The sequence below is a fragment of the Taeniopygia guttata genome, chromosome 18 (assembly GCF_048771995.1).
Source record: "Taeniopygia guttata chromosome 18, bTaeGut7.mat, whole genome shotgun sequence".
Classification (NCBI taxonomy): Eukaryota; Metazoa; Chordata; class Aves; order Passeriformes; family Estrildidae; genus Taeniopygia; species Taeniopygia guttata.
In genome coordinates, this window is record NC_133043.1 from 11,099,657 (window position 1) to 11,125,887 (window position 26,231).

Genomic DNA, 26,231 nt, shown 5'->3' on the forward strand with positions numbered 1-26,231 from the left:
ACATTTAAAGGGCAAAGCCCTACCACAGCTGTGGACTCCTGAAAGCCTCATATGGCACCTGAACCATCCTAAAGAATCATCCTCTTGAGCTAGTGACCACTTTTGGTCACTAGGTTTGAGTTTGAATGGAGATATGGACAACCTGGCATTGTTTTGTTCAGTGCCAGGGAGGGCCTGGGAGGTGGGAATGATGCCTCTTCTGGCATTTAAATCAGCAAGGCCCAGCCTGTTTGTGCTGGGCAGCCTCCTGGCAGATGCCAGCCCTGCCACCCTGTGCCCACGCCAGTCACTCGGGATGGATGTGGGAAAACCACAGCACACCCACACTCAGAGTCACAGGCTCCTGTCCTGGCTGAGTCAGCTCAGCCCCTTATTTTTGCAGGGAAGATATGCAGGATCTGATGGAGCTTATCAGTTGTGTATGGGCAGGGAGAGGCTGCTTAGCTTCAAAGAGCAGATAAGGCCATCAAAGCAATTGTCAGCCCCAAAGGCTGCCTACTCACCCAGCAGAGCGAGCACCTCCTGGGCTCAGACTCCAGCTTGTCTTCAGGAGCCACTGAGGACTCCTTTTCTGTGTTCACTGCTCACCACTGATGGCAGCTGGCATGCTCAGCACAGCTTTGAGGAGAAGAGCCATCCCTGCTTTTTGCTCTCTGCTTGTGCATCAGCAGCACCTCAGCCTGGAGCTTTGCCCTGAGATGCAGCTGTTGTACCTGCACCGTGTACAGGGAGCCAGGGAGGGCTGCCAGCAGGGACCAGCTCCACATCCTTCTGCTCCCCAAGAATGTCACATGGATTTGGAAGTAAAGGAGCAGTGTCAGAACACACTGTGGGTCCAGGTGGCAAAGAAAGATACCTGGGAAAGGACAGGGATCCTGTTTAATCCCAAGGGCCCACTCCAACAGAGAGAAGAAATAAGAAGCAGGCAGGAAAGGTGGCAGGTTTCCCACCCTGGTGAGCATAGCAGAAGGGACTCACCACCCTCAGAGGCAGACGGGATGCCAGAGGAGAGGCAGAAGGGGATGAAAACAAAGCAAACCTTCTCAGCTGACTCAGGGCAGGAGCCCGGACAAGACAATCTTCTGCCAAAGCACCACCTCAGGAGGACTCAGATGGAAAGAATTTCACTTTCGGGCAGGAGAGCAAGTCAGATACAGTATCTTTGCACACTACCCCGCCCTTCTCTAGGCTTGTCCTCAGTTTGATATGCAGCGTGCAAATCTGGAATGCATTCATAAATAAGTGTCAAATTCTCAGATGTATTGTCAGCCTTAAAGAAAATGAGCAAACTTAATTAAAAATCCCACTGTTTCTTTGACTCATTAGCTGAGTCACATCTTCAGCCTAGCCACTTTTTATACCTTTAACACTGAAACACATGTATCTTTACGTTATATTTTATACACATTTTACATTACACACTTCACACTGAAATACATTATAGCTTTAGCACTGAAATACAACGAACACTTATAAACTCCAAGAAGTTAGCAAGATGATACCCCAGTGTCTGAGGAAGTCATCCATAAGCTGTAGCAAGAGGCTCGGGAAGTCTGAGGAATCCCTGTGTAATACTCTCATGTGATAATGACAGGCAGATTGCCACTTATTGAAATCACAAGATGCCATGAATCCACTCCCATATTCCCTACCCAGTGAGGACAAATCTTGCTGCATTTCAAATATTTTGCTCCATCAGGTGACAGCGCAGACCCACTGGGCTCCTGATGTCTGTAACTAAAACTCCTCGTGGCAGGCTGGTGCATCCACCCCTTGAAGACTCCATTTGTTCCAGATTTGTTCCTCTCCCCTGACCCACAGGAACACAGTGATCGTGCCTGACACTCGGTGTGAGAAGGAAGCCAGTTCTGGCACCACAAGCCAGTCCCATGGCTGGCCGTGTCCCATTTCTTCCTGGCTTCAAAGGAGTGGCTGTGGGCAAGATGCCGTGTAACAGGGCAGGTTGGGCTGCCCGTGCCTCCTCCCGGGGAGCCAGGCAGGCTCTGTCCCAGCACGAGGCCCCAGCAGCAGCTCCTCTGCCTCCCAGCAGTGCCTGCATTGTTTGTGCATTTCCAGCGAGGATGAAAGACTCCCCTGAATCCCAGCCTTGACCACAGCTGACATCAAAACCCACAGAAGGCACCTATCCCTCGCACAGCAAGGACAGAGCTGCAAATGCTATCCTGTGAAAGACTTCAGCCAAACCACAATGAAATCCACCATTTCCACGGGCTTTGGCTGAGGTCTGCTTTAAAACCCTTCCTTTTCTAGGACAACCCCTCTCTGGACCCATTTTCGTTCATCACAAAGACAGTGACAAACATCCAATTATTTCAGTAGTAGGTATGTTTTGGCAAAATTTATCACAAATAGGGATAACTGGAAGACTTGAGACATCCCTACCTGTCCAGCACAAAAATAACCTGGCTGGTGGTTCTGCTGCAGGTCAGGAGGCAGCGGTGTGAGGGGTTCAGCAGCAGCTCTTCCCTGTCCAGCATGTTGGGCAGACACATGGACTAAGTGACCCACCAGGCTCTCTTTCAGATGTATTTTCTATTATTAAAGACTTCCATCATTTGACTGTATCTTACTTGTTATTAACAAGGTTTATCATCGAGGTTTGTCACTAGAGAACAGGCGCTTATACCTGACAAATCAGAGGAGAATGGGCCAGCTGCCACTGTGGTGATACCTCTCATTTTTAACAGTGGCCAAGGACGTGTAAGAGCAAGCAGAATCCGCCTCAGTATTTTTACAAACTAGGCTGTCAAGCTCCAGTGCCAGGAAATCTACCTGTTGCAAAATGCAACCTAAGCATCACATCATTGTAACATCTACACTGCCTACTTCCAACTAGGTTAATACAAGCTGGCCTTTTTCAGCACAGCAAAGTGGCCTGTATTTAGGCCCATGTGAGAAGTTTAGCAACCCTCTTACACTGCCTTTTCCCAAGAGATTAGAATTTGGCCATAAAAATTTTATTCCAGAGTGGCATTTTGCAGAGACACCCCCTCAGCTCAAGTGCAAACTGGTTTTGATAGCAAAGTGAGAAACCTCCATTTCAGCACTGAGGTGGTCAGACTGTGACACCAGTGTCACCATTTCCCAAAGAGGTTTTCGCCTTCTCATCTCCTCTCCTAGACTCATGCAGTAATGCTGCTTTATTTAAGGGTCACTGAAGGGTAGTGGGAATTTTCCCATCACCTTCAGAACCCCATGAAAACATCACTCACTGCTCTATTTGCATTTGTTTGCTTTTTCATACAGCATAATTTCACCTAAGTCAAGCCTAAGCTCAGATAGTCAGATCTGTTTAGTAAAGCACTATGAACATAAGCTTTAGGTCCCAGGATTTAAGAATGGACTTAAAACATTGGCTGATATCAGAACTGCACATCCATTTTATTCATTGTTCATGGCCCTGATGGTGCTGGAGCTACCTTCAGAGAGCTCTTCAATACTGTTTTTGACATGCAGAATCACCAGCCCTTGTTGGCAACCACAGCAATTCCCCTTCACTCGGGGAATGCATTTTAATTGTGGAATTTGGATACCAGTGGATGTCCTTACAGTTTCCAGACTCTCACAGCTGAAAAAGCAGGGCCCATAAAAGGGTGCTTTGGGACTATTTCCTGCTTAGAAAACAGAGAAAATAGAAATTCAGCAATTTAGTCCACTTTGGACCTCTTGAAGACTGAGGATCAGGCTCTAAGCTCAGCTCCAACTGCTCATCCAGAACACATGCCGAAAAGTTAATGGAATCCCTTCAGACGTTCCTCAGCACGGCTGAGATCAGACACTGGCCCACACTGTCTGGGCTGGGAGATATTCTGAGCCAGACTCCTCACCCTCAGTCTTGGGAACATTTTCATAATGGAACACAATGTTTGCAAAAACTAGTCCAAAGGTGGCTTCTCTGTCTGTAAATATGTCAAGAGCGAATTGGCAAGGCAACTTCTCCATCCCTGGAATGTGCAGGAAATAGCTGTGCCTGTGCTTGTGCAGAAAACAAACAGCTTCATTCCCACCACCACAGCAGTCCTGACAATCACAGCGGTGCTGATAAAAGGCCATGCCACACTGTATGCCCTGAAAATGGCTTTTAAATCTCAGCCCAAGCCTTTCACTACAAGCTCATTAAAAGACAACCATTCCCTCAGCCTGGCTGTGGTCAGAGAGCAGAACAGGAGGGAATTGGAACCACTTCCCAGTCCTGTATCCATGTGTAACCTCCCAGGCAACGTAAACCTTCACTCTGCTTGCCAATGTTGCCACACAAATCAGCACACCAGACTTGGCAGGAGTTTAGCCATATTTGGCACAAGCTCTAAGTCAGTTCATTTCACAGTTGCTCAGAAAAACAAATCTGTATCATGAAGGTTCTTCAGAGCACTCACATTTTTGTTTTGCTTATGGAAGAATAAAAAAAGGGCCAAATTCTGCTCTGACTTACTTTGGTGCAAACCCTGAGTAATTTTACAGGCTTTAATCCTCCAGGTTAAATTGTTCTGTATTCAATCACAATGTGGATCTCAATCTGACACAAAGGATTATTAAATTAGGTGAGACAAGGGGGTTTTTACCATTTCATTAGCATAAAAATAAAGCTTCTGAAACCTAATACCATTTCTAGTTGGCTAAATTCTCTGTCAGAACCTTTATTTTAACAATCTTGTTTAAAAATAGTTAATTAACTGTTGGCAATACTCCACTCTGCACTCAGAATAAATAAGCAAGAAAAAACAGAATTTTGCTTTAACTTTGAAATAATTTTCTACTTCAAATCCACTGAGAAGTGTTATTTTTTTAGTTGTGATTTGATGTTTTTCAAAAAATATTACTATCTATCTGCAAAAAGCTATCATTGTCTTAAATTTGGGGGGTTTTTGGTTTTTTTATTGTAAGGAAAGAGACACTGGAAATGTACTAGTTAAATTTTGCAATGAAAATGAGTTAAATATCTGACAGTACTGTTTTGTAAGAGATTTTAAGGGAAATCAAAATTGGATCAAAGCTATGTTCAGTACTACATCATATTTACAGCAAGTATCATTCTTCCATTTAAGTGGGCAAACTTTGATAGCAAAAAATAGATATAATTTTATTTAGTCTGATTAATTTCAGTAGTGAGGACTTCATGCTATTAAAATCACATATATTTTATATAACATCATGTTAATTAAAGGTCTAATACTAAACCTTGTACATGAGCCAGGCAGTGACACGGAACTCAGAGCAGAGCAGAGTTACAGCCTCATGATAACATCCAACAATACACAGCTCCTTAAAATACCTAATGATGTGGTTCCTACTAACCACACTAACCTCTAGGAAATGGATTTTCTGTATTCTAGATGCTTACAAACACTACTCTGGCTGTAAATTCTGCCCACTTCAGATGCCAGAACTGAGCACCCTTCTTTTCAGGGATGAGGGCTGGGGGTTTGCTGGTCCCATGAATCCCCATCCAACTTCATGGCACTACAAAGCAAAGTAAAACACAGCAAAGAAGCAGAAACTTTGAGGAACAAGATGACAATCTGGGAAAGCAGGGAAGATGCCAACCCACATCAAAGCTGTTTATGAGGCACAGTCACAAAATCTGAGAAAGACCAAACATCGAGCTTCAAGCATTAGAAGTTCTTGTCATTGTGGCTTTCAGGAGTTCATAGGAGCACGCGCTGGGGAGGGAATGAGAGCTCAGCTAAAACACAAGGGGTTTCAGAAAAAGATATTTCAAGCACAAGTTCTGTAACAGAAAAAGTAGCATGACTGGGAATCATGTCAGTATGATAACAAGAAGGCCATGTTAGCTGGGACACCAGACAGTGTGGTGTTTGTGTGAAGCCTGTCAGGAGCATTTGATGCTAAATAACTCAAATAATGATTTGGAGATAGATCATCTCCTTGAAATGAAGCTAAGTATAAAATAGAAGTTGCCTAAAATAGGGTTTGTGAACTGCAGTTACAGGAAAAGAAGGAATGTGACAGGCCAGTACCCCACTGCCTGGCTGGTGTGGGAAGGGACCAGAGACCTCTGCACTGCGATAACATCCCCACCACATTACACAGCTCCTTTTTAGGTCAGTCAAGCTCCATCTTAATGATTATTAAGACATTTCTGCCACTTCCCCTTTTGCTGAAGGTGGCTCCAAGAACCCCTCTGCTCTGTACTTGGAGACTGCCTCTAGTTTCCAACTTAAATTCATCCATGGCCAGCTTATAAATATTTGTCCTCTGGCCAGAACTGGGGTTCAAGCTAATTTAAACCCATTGAAATTAATGAGTTTTTTTCCCCATTGACTTCAACAAGCCTTGAATTAAGGCCCTGTGTGTGGACAAAAAGGTTTAGGGCAGTTTTTGTAAGAGGAGAGTTTTATCCTGTTGATTTTGGCCTCTGTCCTCAGCCTGCTGTGAACTGTCTGCCTTATTTTAATGCTGTATTCTCATCCTGCTCTAGTGCAAAACTCCTATTGAAATCCAGGACAGCCTTGCCAAGTTGTTATTAATTACTGTGGTTCTCCAGGCTCAGTCCTGCAAACTGATCTGCATGAGCTCAGAGCTTTCTCTTCAAGGATCTGCTTTCAGGATCTGGGCTGTAGGGCTGCAGAACTGAGCACCAAAGGGACTGATTCCATGTCATCCAGCTCTGCCACCCCGGTGCCACTGCAGCCCCAAGGAGCTCACAATCCCAGCACGGCTGTTTTCCTTGGAAGGCAGGGAGGGGGCCAGCAGGGAAACAGTCCTGCACAAGCAGCCTTGCCTTGAACACAGAGCTTTCCAAGCCAAAATAACTTTTTGCTTGTTGGAGTTCAAGCACAATTGAGCTGTGCTGGAGGAGGGCACAGCTGAGCTCTGCTTCGGCAGTCGAAGGGAAGAGAGCTGGGTTTTGAGGAAGGAACAACTGCTGTGGGATTTGACTTCTGTGGCTGAAGCATGGAATATTTCTTACCCTAAGAAATGGCAAAGTGTCACACAGCATGCATGTGAGGTCAAGAATTTATTGATATGTGGGCAATTTATAGTATTTCCAGCACTGGGAAATCCTTCTTTGATTACAAAATGGGAAGCAGATCCCATGCCTGCCTTCATTACTGAACCTAGTACTTAGTGGTACCAGGACTGCATTAAAAGCAAGTTTTTAATATGTTTGTGTTGTTCATTTTAGCTGAATGGTGAAAAAAAAACTGGGAAAAGCTGTTTTGCAGGGGAAACAGAAAAATCTCAACTAGTTACAGAAAGAAGTTATGAGCTCTTCAATTAGACCACAGGCATTTTATATAGCAAGCAGGTCAGGGTATACTTTACTCCCTGAACCTGAAATATTGAAACAGTCATGTGACATATTTGCATTGAGTTATATAGGATGAGCTTAGATCTCGCTAATCTAGCTAGTCAGATGCCTGTAAAAATAAATAAGAACCTAAAAACTAGTGACATCAGCTATAACTGCTTATTCTGCTCCAGATCTGGCAGGTAAAAATCAGCAAGAAACCAAGTGCATTATGCTGCCTGGGCTCTGTGCCTATTTCTCATCATGTAGGGAGCCAGGCCAAATCCTTGACACAATAGCAATTTTTGCTCAATGCCAACTATTCCCAGCCTGACAGTGTGAATGCAGAGCTGGCTCCTGAGGTCATGGAACTGTAATGGAATCCAAACTGCAATGAACATCCCTGCTCCAGGAGGGGAAATGGCTGCTGCATGTGAAGCCATTTCCACTGGATTCAAACCTATGCTCAGGAGATGAGTTCCAGTGACAGCAGATGAGAACATCCTGAATTGAGTCACCTCTCAAGCCAAGCCATAGGTAATGCATGGACCAGTGGCTAGAGAAAGGCTGGGAAACAACTGTGCCAGAAGAAATGCTGAAGGTTCCAATTCCAGGTGTCTGTGTGAGCTATGACATAGCGACTGTCAGTCATGCTAAGTGGCAAGTGACATCTATTTAGATGAGCTCCACTCAGGGCCATGATAACAAAAGCACTTCACCTCACTACACCCTTCCACGAAGACAGGAACATCTGACAATGGCACAGTAAGGAGTTCAGCTATTAGGTTGCTATTCACTGCAAACACAGAGAGCTTCTCCTCACCTTTATGGTTGATCATCATGTCCTCTATATTGAACAGTGGGTGGAATGACACTGGCTCAATAATAAAAACATACTAAGATAGACAAGCTAAAAAATAAAATTATGTATCTGCCACCAACCAGCATACCCAGCATATGCTCTGTTTGAAAAGGGAGACCCTTGTCTTCATGCTAGAGAATCACAGCAAGAAAGATCAACCTGCTCAGCTGGGAAGACACCAAGACCTTTCCAAATAGTTCAGAGTCAAAAGGTCATTAAAACTCTTTCTAGCAGGAGTAACAGTGTCCTCAGAGATTAATGAATGTCCTGGAGCATTCAGAAAGGCAAAAGCCAACACTGCTGAGCGCTCTGTCCACAACACATGGGCACATAGTGGTAGCAGTAACTATGGGTATTGTCACCACAAACCATGGGACATCCTCATCCACCCACAGCTCGTTACTGACACCAACAGTGCCTTCACCTAAAAAGGTTTCAAGAGGCTTCATTCCACCACGAGACAGACAAGCAGAACAGGACAGCTCTGATTTTCAAGTGTTCCTACCTGCTTTTTTATTCTAACAGTGCTGGTGCTCATGCCCATTTAAACACAATTTTAAGCAACAACTAAATATAATAACTAAGAACAGGACACTAAGCCAGCAGCATAAATCACCCTGATTCACATCTCTCTGAATGGCAGCATCTGTACAGACTGGGCAGAGGGGAAAACAGGTTCTTCTCCACGTAATCTGGCCTTGGCAGAAGCAGTTTGGGTGATTTCCGAAATCCCATTGCCTAGCGCCAAGCTGGCAAGAGAAGAAACAGCCCCATCATCTCTCTCTCTGCTGAGGGATGCATTCTATATTCATCTGCAATCAGGATAGAGAAGAAAGAAGAGTTCTTTGAGCTTTATGCAAAGTAGATTGAAAATTATCCAACTATTTAAAAATTACTTTAAGAAAACCCCAGAGTAGCAGTGATGAGCTCTCACTGCCTGGGGGATGTTTGTGCTGCCCAGCCACAGGCACCCTTTGGTGCACAGCCCCACTCACACATGGGCAGGGTGATGCTCCTCAGCTTCATGGGCAGATTTATCAGCTTCATGCTAGTAGGACCAAAACAAGTCCTAAACGCATGTGTGACCCCATGGTACTTGAGATTCAGGGCAGCCTGGCCCAAAGAGAGGGGTAAGAGCCCACACATGGCAACAGTGAGGACTGGCTGCAGTAATGAATAACCCTGTGAGAGCTGATTCACCTGTCTGCAATCTGCTCCACACAGGACTCACAGAGGTTCTTTCCAAAGATTAGGCAAGAATATTACACTTAATGGCAAAATCATCTCCCACTGACTGAGTGGAGCACTCCAGTGTGCAAACTCCTCATGGGAGAGCAGATGCTGGCCCTGGCAGGTGTGCATGAGACCAGCCCAAACTGAGAGACCATGACCTGCTCACATCCCTCATTTCCAGGGTGCAGCACCCACAGGGTGCTCCTCTGCCCCTGCTGAGGAATCTCCTGCTCTCCACTCTTCCTGCTCAGCTGAGTTAGATGGGAAAGGATTCCCAACACCAAATATGCCTCAGGCAGACAGCCAGGTTTCCAAGCCCCTTGCCAAAGGGGAGACCGTGCTTCTGCATTTCCAAGTGCTCTGTGATCTTGCACTTGCAAAGCTTCTGGAGGCTTTTCCCTCCCACTGCACATTAGCAATTCATTCAGTAGTTTCCACAGGTCTGAAAGGGAACTTTTAACATATCGAGTGGAACAACTGCAGAAGCCTCCGCAGGAGACCACCATTAAGCCCAGAGCAATAGGGTCAATAAACTGCTGCACCCTCCAAAGATGGCACAGCCATGGTGGTCACAGGGTAAAAAAAAGCTGCCACCTCCTAAGGATGAAGAGCTGTACATCTTCCAAAGCTCCCCAGACATCTTATTAGACTTCAGGAAAGTTACTTCTCTTTCCCAGTCTCCCTCTCTGTAAAGTGGTGATAAAACTTCACAGGAGGCTCAATTCATTAATTCTGAAGACATTCAAAAACAACAGTAAAGATTCTCTGTATATATGCAAACCCACAAACAAACCAGCATTTGTAGGGGAGGAGAAACCACAGGTGGGGCTGAGAGCATCCAGAATTTGCAGTGTCCCCCAGCAATGTCCTCCTGCCATTTCCTGGAAAAAGGCTGTTCTGATACATGCACTGCTCTTGTAATGTGACTTTTGTTCAATGGGCTAATATTATTATTTCTAAATTTACTAATACTGGATACAAAACCATCTGTATTCATGAAAACCTGCAAGTTTACAAGCTCTCACACACAGAAACAGAAGCCATTTCAAACATCATGCTGTATTTAGAAGGCTGCTTTGAAAATCTGGCTCTTAGAATTACCTTTGGTTGCTAAATAAACTTTTCTGGAGTAACCACAGCCCACACAAAAATAGTTACAACACAGTTTCATGACTTTAAGTGGAAATGGGTGTTGGTAAGAAGCATGCTCAATTTCTCTTCACTGAAGTTGAAATGTAAAAAAAATTACAATATAAGCTCTGTAAGCAGATTCTTCATGGTAAACAAATATGCAGAGATGCAGAAAATGCTAAGTGATCATTTTTAGAACATTTATTTTTGGCAGGATAAACACTTTCAGACTTTAAGCAACTTCTCTGTGTGTACAGAATCTCCAACTGTGAAAAGAAAACAAATAGCAGTTTCGTTTGTTATAATCAGGGTTTTTTTCATGACTGTTTAGAATAAAGTTGGATCACATTTGGAGTGGCTTGGAAATTCATTGTTTAGGCATTAGTCTCCAGTGGTAAACATCCTACAATATGTGTATAATACAGCAACTATTTTTGTACTTCAAAGCCTTCCCTCATATATTGGGAAGGTGCAGGATAAAAACAACCTCTTCTTTTCCCTTCTAGGGAATGATGGTTTCATTGCTCAATTTGACCCAGAAGAGATCCCTGATTATCCCTCACCAGACCCATTTATTCACATAAAAATTAGCCCCAAACACCAGACCACAAATTGCACTTGACAAATCCAAATCTGTGGAGAAACAGGAGTATAATGGGGGGACTGTACAGTCCTGGAGCCTTATCATTCCCCAACTCCTTGGGGCACGGGGCTTTTTTTTAATACAGGAACTCACTGTTGACTCTTCAGGACTGAATATCCTGCAGATGAGGAAATGTGGAACAACAAGGACAGACACTCAGCTGGTTTGAGTGATCACATCTCCATGGTCAGTGCCCCACTGCCCTCCCAGCTACCACCACTCCCCTCACAGAGCAGGCCTCTTTCTCCACTTCAGAGGAACAGAAAGTAAGTTCAGGAGCAGGGTTTAAAACTGCATTTTCTCATTTTTAACATCCTAGTGGAAAGCTGACTGCTCAACACTTCTGAAAGCACCCGGCCGAGCTGTCCTGCTCCGAGTGTCCAAGGAACCAGAAGCCAACATGAGTCAACGCTCTGGGAAACATCGGCCTGCCAAGGTCACGTAAGTCTGTGGCAGGAGAAGTAACAGGATCATCTGGCTCTTCTCCTGTTTCTCAGCCACAAAACTTTCTTCCTCCCCTAACAATTACATATGTGGGTTTCCTTAACAGTTTCTTTTAACATTTCTGTTTAAATAGCACAGGGAAAAGGAAGAGGAGACTTGATGTGGAAAATTAGTTTTGGAAATGTTGAGCAGTGTATACTTGCCAACTTCTGTTCCTCCAGTCAGTTCACTGTCGATGCTCTCAGTTCTCACCGAAATGCTATTTTTAGGCTGTACGTCAGATTTCACAAGAGAGACTGACAGGATTTTTAGAAAAATCAGAGGCTTTTCCCTGAGAATTAAATGAGAAAAACAATGTGGGAATACTGCTTCCCACTTTGTGCTGCTGAGGCTCCACCACAGCTACTCCAGGGCAAAGCTCCAAAGCGATACAATCTTACAGGCACAGCTTTTCCGGAAAGCATCAGGGGATTCCCAGCATGAGGGAGATGTGCAGAAGATTTCCAGCAGGGAAATGTGCAGAACATTCCCATCATAAGGGAGATGTGCAGGACTTTTACACCTAATGAGACACAGGGAGTCTGAAAATGTTCTGAGGAGGTTCTCTGAAGCAAATCAAAGCACAGGCACAGAGCGGTGCTTCAGAAAACGCAGCTTTCTAATAAAATCCCCCAGCTGTTGCTGGAGCTGCCAGGTGGCTCCTTAGGGGCAGGGGCAGCTGCAGAGCCCCTGTGCCAGGAGCTCCCACTGCTGCCCCAGCCCAGCTTGGGCACAAGGGCTCCCCAGACCTTCACCACCACTTCTTCCCACTGCTCGGTGTCATCTGCTAAGCTGCAGCCTTTGCAGGAGAAGCCAGGAATGCAGAGGTGGCACTTTCTGCTGCAGTGAGAGGCCAGCAAAACCTGGAGGCAGCAACAGCCATCTCCAGTACATTATTTGCTGAGCACTTGTCATGCTGTTGGACATGCACATTAAGAAATTAGAGTTTCTACATGGTTATTTCCTTCAGCTGACAGGTGTCTAAAGCCAGTTTACAGCTCTGCTCACCATCCAAATCTAAGAAACTTAGAGCAGGTTTAACTTTTGGTTATTTTTCTTAATAGGGAGACTCTGTGTTTAACATATTTGCTAAGCCTGTTTTGATGAGACCATGCACATATTGACAGCCCTTGCTGACAGAACAGGGCTGCAGGGAGAAAATCTCATGCACACATAAACCAATGGCTCAACTAAAAAAGTCTTGCTATAAAAAGACTTACTATTGCAATGCTGCTGAGCAATTTTTTTTTCAATATCCACATGGATATTTGAAACTGCTTGATGATGATGCAGATTGTTTTGAATATTTCAGGGTCATTTATCCATAAGAGAATTTAGATAAGTAATCCAGCCAAATTTCAGTTTGCAGATCAGCATGTCTAGATATTTGACCACACAATCCTACAGAGAAAACGTAGTGTCACTGTGTTAGCTGAGGGTGGTGACTTCATACAGGTGTAACTGAGTGCAGAATATGCCTCCCAAGGGTTTTCTGGTGCTTCCTGAACCTGACAAGATTAATTTAGTGATTTGGAAATCTGTTGCCAAGCCCAAGTCCCCAGAAGACTACATAGCAATAGGAAGATTAAAAGCAGATGGTTCAACAACCAAGGTTTTCTAGCTAAACTTTTAACAGACTTAAAATTCTTGGGCTTCATGTAATCATCTTCATTCTTTCCTTCAATTCAGTGTGTTAGTATCTTTGGAGCACTTCCTTCAGACATGAAGCCAAACACATCATGCTAATAATACGACCTCTTTATAAACATACCTTTATGATAGGCTTAATAAGAGCTAAAGGAAATGTTGACTCTAGCTCAAAAAGGCTCTGTGCAATTAGACCATCTCTATGTGGTTATTAATTTCCAAAAAATGATGTTGGAATCTAAAATATGAAGAGACACCATTTCCAGGAGGGGCTTTGGCAGATGAGCCTGTTAAAGACAATTCAAACACTGTTGCAGTTGACCAAGGGTCTCCTCTATTAAGGTGAGGCATTTGAAAAGGGTCAATGTGGGAGCCAATGGTCACAAAATGCTCCTGATTTTCTGTTCCCTTGGAACCACCAAACCCCTCTGTCAAGTCTGGAAGGAGTAGGGGTGATGTGGATCAGGTTGTCAGCATCCCCAGGCCTCAGAAGACCTGTGATGGAGAGGGGCAAGGCAGGAGCAGTTGGAAGCAATAACAGTTCTGGAAATTACCTAAGAAACATAAGAGTTTCCCTGTCTGTTCCAGGCTCTCTCCTCTCTCCTTGCTCTAACTTTGAGTCCTACAGCTTTGACCCATACCAGGCCAGCCACAGCTTGTTGGGCCAAGGTCAGGCTCCCCCTCAGGCTGGTAGGATCCAAACCCTGGCCAGTCCAGCTTCAAGTCCTGGGATCATCTCTTCTTTAGATTTTTTACTCTCCAGTGCTAATCCTGAGCATTTGTGTGACTGAGACAGAAAAGCAGGCACATCCATGCAAGTATGTGCCTGGCTGAATCGTAGGGACTCGCTCCAAACTCCCAATTAACATCAGAATGAAGACAGGACAAGTGTCTCCCATTTGTCTACCAGAAATTTTTCCTTTCTGCAGAAGTGGCAGCTAAAACAATCCCCCAGACATTCCACATGAGGTCCAACAAACACCAAATACAAATCAAATACACAGAAACTCTCTGCTGGGAATTTCTTCCTCTGCAGTGTCTTATAGCACCTGAACTAACTTTAGGACCACCTCATACAGGCACAGAATGCCAGTCCTGAGCTACCAAGGACACAACGCTCTTTCTTCGTGTCACCTGCACTGAACAGCCTCAGGATTTGCTTTCCAGGGGTCATTTGGGTCAGTCTTCACAGAAGCACTCAGGGGAGGAGGACACCAAGCAGCAAGTATTTCTCTCCATGAATAAAAAGGTGCTTTAACAGCCTTTCTTGCCCAGGTACTGTGATACCAGGGCAGCATTTCTCATTACCAGCCCCAGGGTCCCTGAGGCCTTGAAGACGTGGGTTTCCACCACACAGGTCAGGCCCATGCCAGCACATTGCTCATGCCAGAGTAAAGCACAAGAAGTGTCTGCAGTGCCTGATACTGCAGCCTTCATCCAGAAAACACAGCTGGCCTGATTCTTCTCAACCCTGAAGAGACCTGCATGAAAGTTTTAGACTCCCCCCACTGCTCACCAGTTCTGGGTTCCCACCATGTTGTGCCACTCCTTGTGCTGCAGTGAGTCCCACTTTACCCCCTCCCAACATCCCTTTGAAGGCAAAGTTAGTTGCAAGGACAAAAAACTGCACCTGCAAAAGCTGAGGAGGTTTGCTTTGAAAAACCAAACCCCCAAAATACATTTGGACACATGAATAGAGCAGCCAAACCTCAAGTTAAATCTTCCATATGAAGTGTAAGGAATCAAATAACCATCCAAAAGAGATGTCTGCAAAATAACTTGGCTCATAGCATTTTCATTTGGGTTAAATTAAAATAATTGTAAATCTTCAGTGCACAGCACGAGAGCTGCATTCAGTGTAACACTGTACGTATTCTATTAAGCTTTAAGTCAGTTCAATCCTGCAAAAATGCTTTGAAAACCAGACTGAGTTGCCCTTCCTTGGGCAACCAATCACACTACTGCAAGAAAGAAAAAGAGGCTTCGTGAGTGAATTTTCTCCATCATAGTTAACCAGAGCTAAAAGAGGCAGGGGAACAGGAGAGGCAGAAGAAACGGAGCAAAGTGGAAAAGCATCATTACACATTGATCTCTTGAAGCTGCATTAAACCTCAGCTGTGCATCTATTAGAAACCAGTGCCAAGCTGTCTATCTCAGACACAAACATGGTTCATCTAATGATCCATTCAGAATGACCTATAAGTTGTGACTTCCTGGGCATCCTGGAGGTTTAAGGGAAGAAGGTGTCTGGCCTCCAAGGTTCTTCACACACAGAACTGGGCCCTGCTGGCTGCAACTCAGGTCTTTGAGGAGCAAGAAACTTTGGACATTGTTTCCCAGCTTTTTGCCAGATAGAAAAACCACCCTCATTCACAACTCTGTTACATCATGGTACATCACTACAGATCACATTTTCATAACATCAGAATGTTCAATTCCACTTTGGAATGGAGTTTACAGTGCAATATGTGTGCAGTGGCTCCTGAAAACCAGCAAATTCCTGCCACTCCTCCTCTCATCTTGAATAATTTTGACTCCACCATCCTGTCTTAACAGCCTGAGGGCATTCACAGAATTGGTGTGAGCACAGCACAGGAAAACCCAGCCACAGCCATGCCAGTAGAGCAGTGTCACCACTCACACCTGGATCTTTCTGAAGCTCTCATTGACTTTGCAAAGCTTGGAATTAACCAGTACATGTCCCTAGTCCATCTATAAACAGAATATTGAAACTCCCACCCCATAGTTGCTTTGGTATCAAGTGCCAACCCTAAAGAGGGCTGAAGAATATTTACTAAAGGTGGCATAGAAGGGCAAAAGTCAATGATCAATTGGCACAGTTCTGCTCATTAGTTCTTGTAGAGGAAGAGTTCAGAGTAAGGTAAACCCCAACACATGAATTTATTTCCAGAGGTCTTTCTGAAATTGCTCCTGCATACTGGTGCCAATAAATCTTACATTCCAGCTATGCTTCTCCAATAGATACAGGCATACATTTTTATTTCTAGTTGGCCAGATTAATTTCAACAAAAAAAGATGGAAGAATAAAACAAAAGCTGCAGCTAGCACTTATCTATCTCTGTCCTGCAGCCTTCTTTCTCATTACTCCTGCAACTCTCATATTTAGAGGCAGTTGATCTCTCCACATGCAGTTTTAATGGAACACCTATCCCTCAGCATCCAACTGCAGAGTTCAGCTGGGACCACTGTTGCAAATAAAAACCATTGTACTCTTCCTGAACAAGCAGAGCAATGATATTATAGATAATACCTTGTACTGCTGAAACAAGAGCCATGCAAAGATTTCAAAGAGCTTTACAGACATTCATAATTTAAGATAATCTACATCCTCCTAAAGGTGATACTGGATCTTCACTTTGCAGATGAAGAATAGAGGCATTAAAAAATTTAGGGATTGAGGGACATGGGAAGCAAGACAGCATTGAACAATATCCTGCTCACATACATCACAGCAACCAGACCTTGTGATAGTTTCTGCAGGCACTCTAACCATTGCCAAATGCTGCTGAAGTTTGCTTTATCAATTTCTCTGTTTTATTTCCTAAGTTACTCTTGGATACTGTTACCCCATCCCTATTAACCTCATCTTCCCTGCTCTGGACCCTACTGTTTCACTCCAAAACCAATTACACAGCCTGTATCACCCTGTCTGGCAGCCTGTGGTGACACTGGAGACACCATTCAGGCATGACCTGATTTGGTGAATCAGCTACAATGTTTTAATTATTTTTGATATATTATACAGTGAATGTTATGAATAACTTATTAAGTGTACCCCATTTCTATTACCTTTCCACTTTCTGACAGGGTACAAGCCATGGTTCAGTGAAGTGAGCTGTTCTTTCCAGGAGTAAAGGACTTTCCTGGGTGCAGCCTTGTGGAGCTGGGCCTGCTCTAGCCTAAGGCTTTCATTCAGCACTGGCTCTGTTTACTGAGTAACACTCAAAGTTTCAGACCCCAGTTTAGAAGTTTTAATTGATGCACACAGGAAAGCTGGATTAGGCGCTGTCTGTCCTCATGGAGCTCTCCCTGCAGACTTTGAAACTGGGGAGTTTAAAAGCAAAGATTCTGATCTTCACTGCCATAAAATATATCTTCTCACGCTATAATTAATCCCATTGAAATGAGAGAAAGAAGTCTTAACCACCTGTTGTGGTGCAAAGTGCAAAAAGACTGATTGAATATACACTTTCAGAGGTGCAGTTTGGCTTTCCTAATGTACCTCTTTAATGAGCATCTTGGACATCACAGAGCACAGGACAGGCCAGAGAGACAAGAAGAAGAGGTTTCTACAACAGAGAGGTGAAGCTGCACTCCCATATACCAAATTATGAATTAAAAAAGCTAATATAAAGACAGTCTGTCTCATGAAAAGCCAAACCCAAATATAAGGCTTACTCCAGCCAAAGAACAAGCTTAAAGCAGAGAATCCAGCTTGCTGGACACCTTCTTCCCTTCATATTCTTCCCTGATCAAGGGCTGAAGGAGGGCAAAATCAAGGTCTGCCCACCAGTTCACCACAGGAATAACCCCTGCACAGGGATTGCTCTAGCCAAAATCAGACCCATGACTCTGGTGAACAAGGGAAGTGGCACAGGGATTGCTCTAGCCAAAATCAGACCCATGACTCTGGTGAACAAGGGAAGTGGCACAGTCCTGTACAGGGCAATGAGGGTGCAGACTTTCCGCCCTCCAGGAATGTCCAACCTCTCACATGTAGGCCAAGGCAAGGGCACAGCCACACACACATACCTGGGATTGGAGGAGCAACACCAGGAACAAAGCAATGCACAGTGCTCAGAGAAGTGCCTTCACCTGCATTTTCACGTGCCTCTTGAGCAATTCCAAGAGCAGCTGCCTGTTGGCCTCTACTCTTACCCAAAATACATCCCTTCAGATTACAATTTCTTCATGAGAGCACAGCACCAAACAGAAATTAGTTACTTGTTCATGCAGCTTGAGAGCAGTGAAATCCTAAATGACAGACATTCCCCACCAAAAATCAAGAAAACCTTCCTCAAGGTTACACTAGTTTTGTGCTGAGGACATAGGCACCAGCTAAGCCATAAGGTGACAATCAATTGGAACACTTAAGACTCAATAAATATACAAGAAAAAATTATACTACAGATGTTGGTAAATAATTGTGCAGTAGGACTGAGCTGAGGTAAAACATAAACAGTATTATGGAGATAAAATAATGGTGTTTTTATACTTCAAAGAGTAAGATAAAAAGCTGAGATTTTACTGATGGATTTTAGTTAAGGAATTAGTCATCATTATACAACAGCAATTTGAATATCCTAGTACAGCACGTGTCAGAAGAAAATCATTCAAAGTTTGGATACATTTTAGCTGTATCAATTAAAATTGTACATCATAGTATAACATCAGATAGCAAAACTTATTCCAAGCAAGTATTTACACAGAGCTATTAAATGACAAGGATTTGGTTTAATTGCTGAGTAAATGGAGCTGGAAGTCGCTGAAGAGGTCTCTAGCAACCAAGATCATTGGGGCAGAACAAATTGGTTTACTCTGTTTTATGCATCTGAGTATTAAGCCTTCCAGATGCAACAGTAAATGCAATAATAATATTGTCTAATGAAGATGGGTTTAAATAATGAGTTTGGGGTGAGAGGGCATAGCAGTGACTTGTGTAGCAGGATCTCACCAGGGAAGAAGAGAAGCTGACAGAGTTTCTGCCTGGAAAGGGATGTAGAAAAGTGGATCACTGAGATAAACTAATGGAAATTCTCCAGAAACAAAAGCATCGTTTAGGTATGTAGGACAGCTTTACTCGACTCAGTAATTTGCTGCAGCACCAAGAAAGCTTACTGGTACTGCAGGCAAGAGTCAAAACCCTTGGAGATGGTGAAAAAGGTTTGGAAAATATGGCCAAACAAATCCAGATTTGCCATAAACTTTCATACAGCACTTACTTGAATGGACAAGGCACTGCAGCACCATCCTTTCCAGGTGATCCAACCCAGAGACTGCTCTGGCAACGTGGGCACATCCTCACAAGGACTGAATACTTCCCTCAGCACCACTGTTAGCAAAGCTTTACTCCTTCAGTCTCCCAGAGAAGCTGCAACCACTATCTGAACAGATCTATGGCCATGATAATTCACAGCAGCTGGAAATCTGACCCACCTATTTAATGCAAGGGAACAGGCCTGACTTCTTTCCTGCTACATTGACCAAGATCTCCCAGCTGTACTCTGAGAACACTTTAGGCGTTGGGATATCATCCCCAGGCAGGAATAAAACATATGTTTAATAAATGGTTCTACAGAAACAGAAAAAAAAAAAAAAAAAAAAGGTGGCGGGGAGGAGGAAGAAAGGAAAAGGTTTGCAATTGTGAGATCATAAGAGTCCAACCATATAAGTGATGACTAAGTGTAATCTTGTGTTTCAAGAAGATGAAGAAAAGCATGTTTTTGAAACTGTTGAGACTAGTGTTCCCAATCAACAGATAATCCTTTATTGGCCTGTGAATGACCCTTTCAACCTGGGCTTTCCTCCAGCCCATGGGTCCATGGCAATGACTAGAGGGGAGAAAATCCCCACTACTGGCCAGCTGTGCTCCAAATTACCTTACTCAACTGCGCCTATAAATGTAATTGCCTGTTTCCATGAAATTGCATCAGAATGACCTGCTCACCCCTGACATAGTTCATATATCTGTGATCTCTGTCTCTGTAGATAAAAATCTATTTCTTCTGTGTGTGTCTGAAGATCCTGAACAGAGTCAATCCCCACTAACCAAGCAAATGGAGAGAGCAGATAGCCCAGATACAGCCAAACTCAGAAGAGTAAAAAACAGGTAAATTATATCCTCAAATGGACAGTAAGAATATGAAATACAGAAGAGTTTAGTGTTGCTGCTGAGTACAGACCACAGATAACACTGGCAGACCTGCACCAGGCAGCACATGTGGATATGCCACTGAGCCCAGCTCAGCATCTCAGCTGATTTCCATGGGGACAGTGGATAGTGGATATGTAGGGATAACTGCAATTCAGACTGGTGGTGTATAACAGCGTGAACAAACACTGAGAAAAACCCAAATTCCAGTTCAGGTGAGAGCAGAAATATTTTCTGCTAACCCAGAGGAAGTGCCTGTCAAATTGAGTAACTGAGAACTCTCTACTGCCTCAGCTCAGCCTCCCTTCCCAAATTCCATCAGCATTCACTCCTTCTCATGCCCCTCTTCTCTTTCCTGACTCTTCCCCCACAGGCTGAAGGAAATGGTACCTGCAATTGCTATGCTGAAGGAGTGCTGTTCCATCCCAAGGCAGCCCAGAGCAGAGCTGTGGTCCAAGCAAAGGGGAAAGTCAAGCACAAGCAGAGGCATAAGAGGAGGATGTTTTGGTGGCTCTGATGAGAGAGGAATGCCCTAGTGCAAGCTGCAATTTGGGTCACAGTGTGGTAAGAGAAGAAGATACAAAGCCTCAGATGGCTGGAGGACAGTGTTTGGCAAGAGCCTGGGAGATCCACCTAGAAAAATCTGAATCTAAGACAAAGGAAACCCATGATTCAATTTCAAGATGTGTCAGGTCAGCCACGAAGATAGATACAGACAGAGAGGAGGAGAGGTGAGAATGCACTTCCTTTGCTTTTAAAAGAAAGGCCAGAGAAGAAGAAAATCCACTAAATGTAACAGCCAGTGAAATAAGTAAAGTATTTGGGAGGTTATTTTCTTGGTAACAAGCTAATGTAAATAGATCTTTGTATTAGGTCATAAATGTGACTTCCACAAAGATGTAAGTGAACTCCCCTCATTCAAAGGCTGCTGTGGGCTGGACATTTCCATGGAATTCCCTCCCTGGACCCTCCACTGTTTCCTGTCAGGCCTTCACACAGCAGGGCAGTCCCACTCCTGACAATGAGTAAGGCTCAGGACTATTGTAACCAAAAACCAAAATGTGTTCCCATTAAAAAAATCTGGCTGATAGCAATTAATTCCACGTTTTTGTGAATAAATATCATGCGCCTGGTGCCAGAACACTTTGGCTTGTTTGCAGAAGCTAACAGTGACACATAAATCTATTTTCCCTGTTGCTCAACAGACCATCTCATTCTGCTGACCAATTTTCACAGGGGAAGAGGGATTTTTTCTGTCTCTCAGTCAGCACCTTCAAAGGTCCTTGCTACTCACCTTCATGTCGATCTGTGGGTTACAAAATGCACTCCAAGCTACTGATGTCAAGGTAGTCCTGTAACTGCTTTGGGTTTTCACCAGCCACTGATATGAAACAAATTTATTTTCAAGAGCTGCCCCACCATTTCCCAAGAGTGATGTCATTCAACTGGAGTCAATGACCAGGATTTCTCCCCTCTCCTGTAGCCCTATCCAGCAGAACAGATGTGCTGTGAGCATCCCTGACACCACAGCTATGCTAAACGACCCATCCTGTTCTCCCTATGGCACTGCTAGGAAAGAGCTCTCTTCTGGCATCAGTGATTTGGGTTAATGTGGAACAAGGAAGGACCAATTCCTGAGCAGAGAATGGCTAAGCCATTCAGAAAAAAAGCTGATACACCCCTGTCTTTCCCAGCTGTGTTTACTTTGTTTTACTCTGCTGATTTTGGTGTATTGCATTGCAGAAGTGTAAAACCAAAGGAAAGCTGTAGGATTCTGGCTGTTCTGAAGCTTTAAAGATGTTTGCTGGCTTTATGTAGGAGAAACATCACTATTTTATTGACCAAACTCTTTTTTTTGTTTTAATATGGAAAATCTCAGTGGCACTTTACTCCATTTGTCTCTTTTTTCCTTCTTTAGTCATATGATAATGTACACTTATAACCAGTGAATCATCCCCCCAAAAAGTCATAAAGAGAAAAATAGCTTGTATGTATGTCTCAGCGGTCAATGAATCATTGACAACAGGTATAATGGGAATAATTATATACTGCTGAGAAACTTTACCCAAAGCCCAGCTCAGAGGCTAGTTTCAAACCTTCTGAGCTGTGCAGCTGGATCCAAGGCTATGAGTGCCAGGTTAGGAAGCAGCCAGGAGAATTTCAGATTTGTATTATTGCAAGGAAATGTCTTCCCCAAGTGTCTGTTATGTGTTGACAAATTGTTTATACTTAACCAAGCAATAATAATGAGCAGTCTAAATAGACATTGATTTTTATGTTTTTAATTCACTTTTAGTGGGAAAATGTCCTGGCAACAGAAATATGGATGTCAAGCCTTGGATGCCAGCCACTGCTTTAGAACTATGCTATTTTAAGCAATAATATGTATTATTTGGTAAAACAACATATATTTTTAGGGTCGAATCCTGGAAGTTCCTACTCCAGTGAGCTTCAGCCTTCCAATCAAAGTTTCTGGAATTACACATATGAATGTAAATTTGTAGCAGACTGGATCCAGACAAAAAAAAAGTTTCAGTTTCAATGCAGTTTGTCTGCCGCCTTCCTAGAAATAGTTGAAATATAAATGTGAGGCAATTCCTCCGGAACACAAGTGCAAAATCCTTCTCTAAGCCAGCTCAAAGAACTGGACATGTGCATGGACCAAGTCCAGCTCCAGAAGAAAGCTTTGTTTTCCAGTGCAGGGTCATTGGCTATTTTGAAGAGCAGCTATGACACAGAGCAGTCAGGGCTACCTCCCAGGGCTGCTGGCTCCACTTTTCACCTGGATTTGTACCCTGGGCTGAGCTCAGCCCCAGAGCCAGCTCTGGCAGCCCCAGAGATTTTGCACATCATTGAGGAGCCAGACCCCACAACCACTCTTGGGAACAAGGACAACAACTATTTTTCCTCAGATCTGCTGAAGCCTCTTAGAGAAGAAAGATGCACAAATGTGCCCTCATGATAACACAGCTGTGTCCCTTCCACCAGTGCACAACAGGAATTCTCCTAAAGAACAGAATTCCTCACAGAAGGAAAATTTACAAAATAAATGATGGATGAATCAGATCCATTGTCTGTAGCATGAACCCTGCCATCCACCAATAGCAACCAGAAGCCCTAAGCATCTAATATACTTTTCCTCTCAAATATCCCAGCGGTGCAAGAAGATGGTGACCAGCCCCATCCTGCTCCTGTCACAACAATGCAGAACTGTGCACCAGCAGCAGCAGTGAATTCAGTGAAGCTGTAATTGCCCATACCTGGGAGGAGATGGTGGTCACAGGAACTCCTTCAGTGGAGACAAAAAGGCACCTTCTGAGAGCATCTTCTGATCCATCAAAGACATCTGCCTGAGGATAAGCTGAACAACCTTGTAGAAGTTCCCATTTCCCCTTGTCAGCTGCAAAGGGAGCTGCAGCTGTGGCCAGCTCAAACATAAATGTTTGACTCCTGGATGCCTTAAGTTGGAGCAGAAATATTTCACCTTTAGCTGAGAAAGTAGTTGAAGAGAGATGGGTGGCTGCTGTTGCATTTCTGGCAAACACAGATATTATACAACCTGTTAATTTATTCCAGAGTATCCCTTTATGCTTTAACAATATTGTTCAGCATTCAAATCAAGTCATAACATTTAATGACTTGTGGTCAGCTCAGCTTATCCTGCATTTCTATGCCAGCTTAAAAAATAAACAAAGCTGTGTCTACTGAATGGCACAATCAGAGGAATTTACCCTGCTGCTACCACAAAACATGTATCAGAACATACCAACACAATTTCAGCTCAGTTCAAAAAACATGGGTCTGTTCTTTACATCCTGCTATAGGAGACTGAGGGAGTTGAACTGTTTGTTTGGTAATGAGCATCACTCTTTAGGGGACATGAAGACTGAGGACAGCTTCAAATTAACACTACTTTTATTTCAAACATGTCCAGTGGCCTCAGATAGGAGATGCAATGTGCTGGGGGTTGCACAGTTCCTTGGGACTGGTTTCCAGCACTGAGTTAACTCAGGAATAACCTGAGTCATGTCCTCACTCATACAGAAAAGCTGTGGGTTTGAAGGGTACCTTTGTAGGGGTGGCTGTCCTCCATAGGGGCAATGTGGCATTGTCATGTATGAGCCACCCCTCTGTCAATTCTGTACACACAGTGAGGGGTTAACGTCACTGCAGGGTAAACTCCATGCTGCAAATAATTCCATCAGGAAAAGGTAATCCCTGTCCTGATGAACTTACAACCAAAATCCCCACATAAGGTGTGGCAAAAGGCACAAAGCCAAGAAGAGGTACAGCAACTCTGACAAAAGCACCTTTGCTGCCAAGCTGGGAACAGAATTTAATGCTCACCCATTGACAAACAACCCCAAAATAACAATTTGCAGAATATGCTCCATACTTTAGGCAACGGGAAGAAAACTCAAGTGTCTTCCTCCCTTAGGAGGTCTATGCATACTCAACTGATTCCAGCACAATTTATAAATAGATTTGTAATTTCTTGGCCTCAAAACCATTCTCTAGACATACCTAGTCTATGAATCTGCTGCACAAGCATTCTTCACGTTCTCAGCTTTCTGGTTTAAAAGCCATCAACTAACCTATATGCCTCCATGTCTTCAAAATCCTATTTGAATGTAATTTTGGCAAATAGGACGATAACTATTTAAAGCTGTTCTGTGGGTTGTGTGATTTGAAGAAGAAACCATTACCAGATACTTCAGAAAATTTCCATTTATCTTCTGTTGTTTCTCTGCTTTTATGCACCTTTCCTACCAGCTGCTGGACCACTGCCTGCCAACCCACCTCCCCCTTCTCCTGCATTCCACATTCAATGGGCTCTTCTGCAGTCAAAAGCTTTCTCCCATCTCGTGGTGCCTTTGTATTAGAGAAATAATTTTTTTGTTACATTTAAAAGGGAATTGCTTGGTCCTGTCTTTAAAAATGTATGACAGAGTTAGAGTCTATTTTTTCTACCCTTTTGCTTGGAAATCTGTACAATTATGATCTTAGGATGAAAGTGCATTTTTGAGTAGATCATGCAACATGACAGACTATTTCATCACAAGTGTCTATGTGGAACTTGGAGTGGTTTCTTAAATCTATCATAATAAAGGCACAGAACCAAATTATGAGACCATTTCCAAAAACTGAAGCCCTTACCCCACCTAAACCAAACTTTCTGGAGTTGGCTGATGTGAGGGCAAATGGTGAGGAAAAGAGGGAATATCTTAAAATACATTTTCTACATCCTCTTCCCTGTCCTAAGCTACATACTTTGGGTTTAACCCCAATTAAGATACTTCCCAGTGCTCACTATCCTCTTTCCCTCCTATCCCATGAAAAGCAGCAGTTAACTACTGAGCCCTTTGCCTCCCCCTGTAAAAGTCTTCAGCATCCACAGCTCCTGCAATTATATCCTTGTAAACTCAAAATTAATATCTAATAATATGGAAGTTCTTCTGTAGCATCTCCTGAAGCAGTATTTACAAGCTGTACAGTGAATATGTATTAACTTGCAGATCAAACCTGCCCTTGTCAATACATTAATGATCAACTCAGTCAATATTCTACAACACAGATTCAGCACAACCTTCAGATCCAGCCCTATGAATATGTCTTCATTTCAGAGAGATGGCTCTGAAACTCCTCAATGACCCCTGCTCACCTACCAGCATCACTGCCTACTTATGGGGACTGGAGGACATGCTGCAGTTCTTTCCCATGACCAGGACATCCTGAAGAAAGAAAGAAAGGAAAGGAAAGAAGAGGAAAAAAAATAAAGGAGAAAAATAGAGGGGAAAGAGTGAAAAACAGAGAAAAAGAGAGAAAAGGAGAGGGCAGGAGAGGGAAAAGAGAGAAAAAGAGCAAACCAGACTGTGGAAGGGTTCTTGCTAAAGTTTTGGAAAAGCAATCTTTCTTCTTTTCTGGAGGAAAAGGCAGTGCTCAGAGCATGTGGTAAAAGTGCACACAAGAACAGGAGACGAGTGGGGGCATCTGGCAGCAGTGTGTGACACAAACACACAAATCCAAGGGCTTCCAGGGCAGCAGCATCACCAGCAGTGAACCCCAC

At 43.7% G+C, this 26,231-nt stretch overlaps 1 protein-coding gene and 1 long non-coding RNA gene across 2 annotated transcripts in view; one reads left to right on the forward strand and one right to left on the reverse strand.

The window, feature by feature from the left end:
• Window positions 1–26,231, reverse strand: part of COPRS (coordinator of PRMT5 and differentiation stimulator) — a 119,470-nt gene that overhangs the window by 17,087 nt on the left and 76,152 nt on the right. The gene's annotated exons all lie outside the window — the stretch shown is intronic.
• On the forward strand, window positions 4,884–25,287 carry LOC115497663 (uncharacterized). Its single transcript, XR_012058606.1, has 2 exons — window positions 4,884–20,122; window positions 20,538–25,287. It is a non-coding gene; the product is annotated as an uncharacterized lncRNA (long non-coding RNA).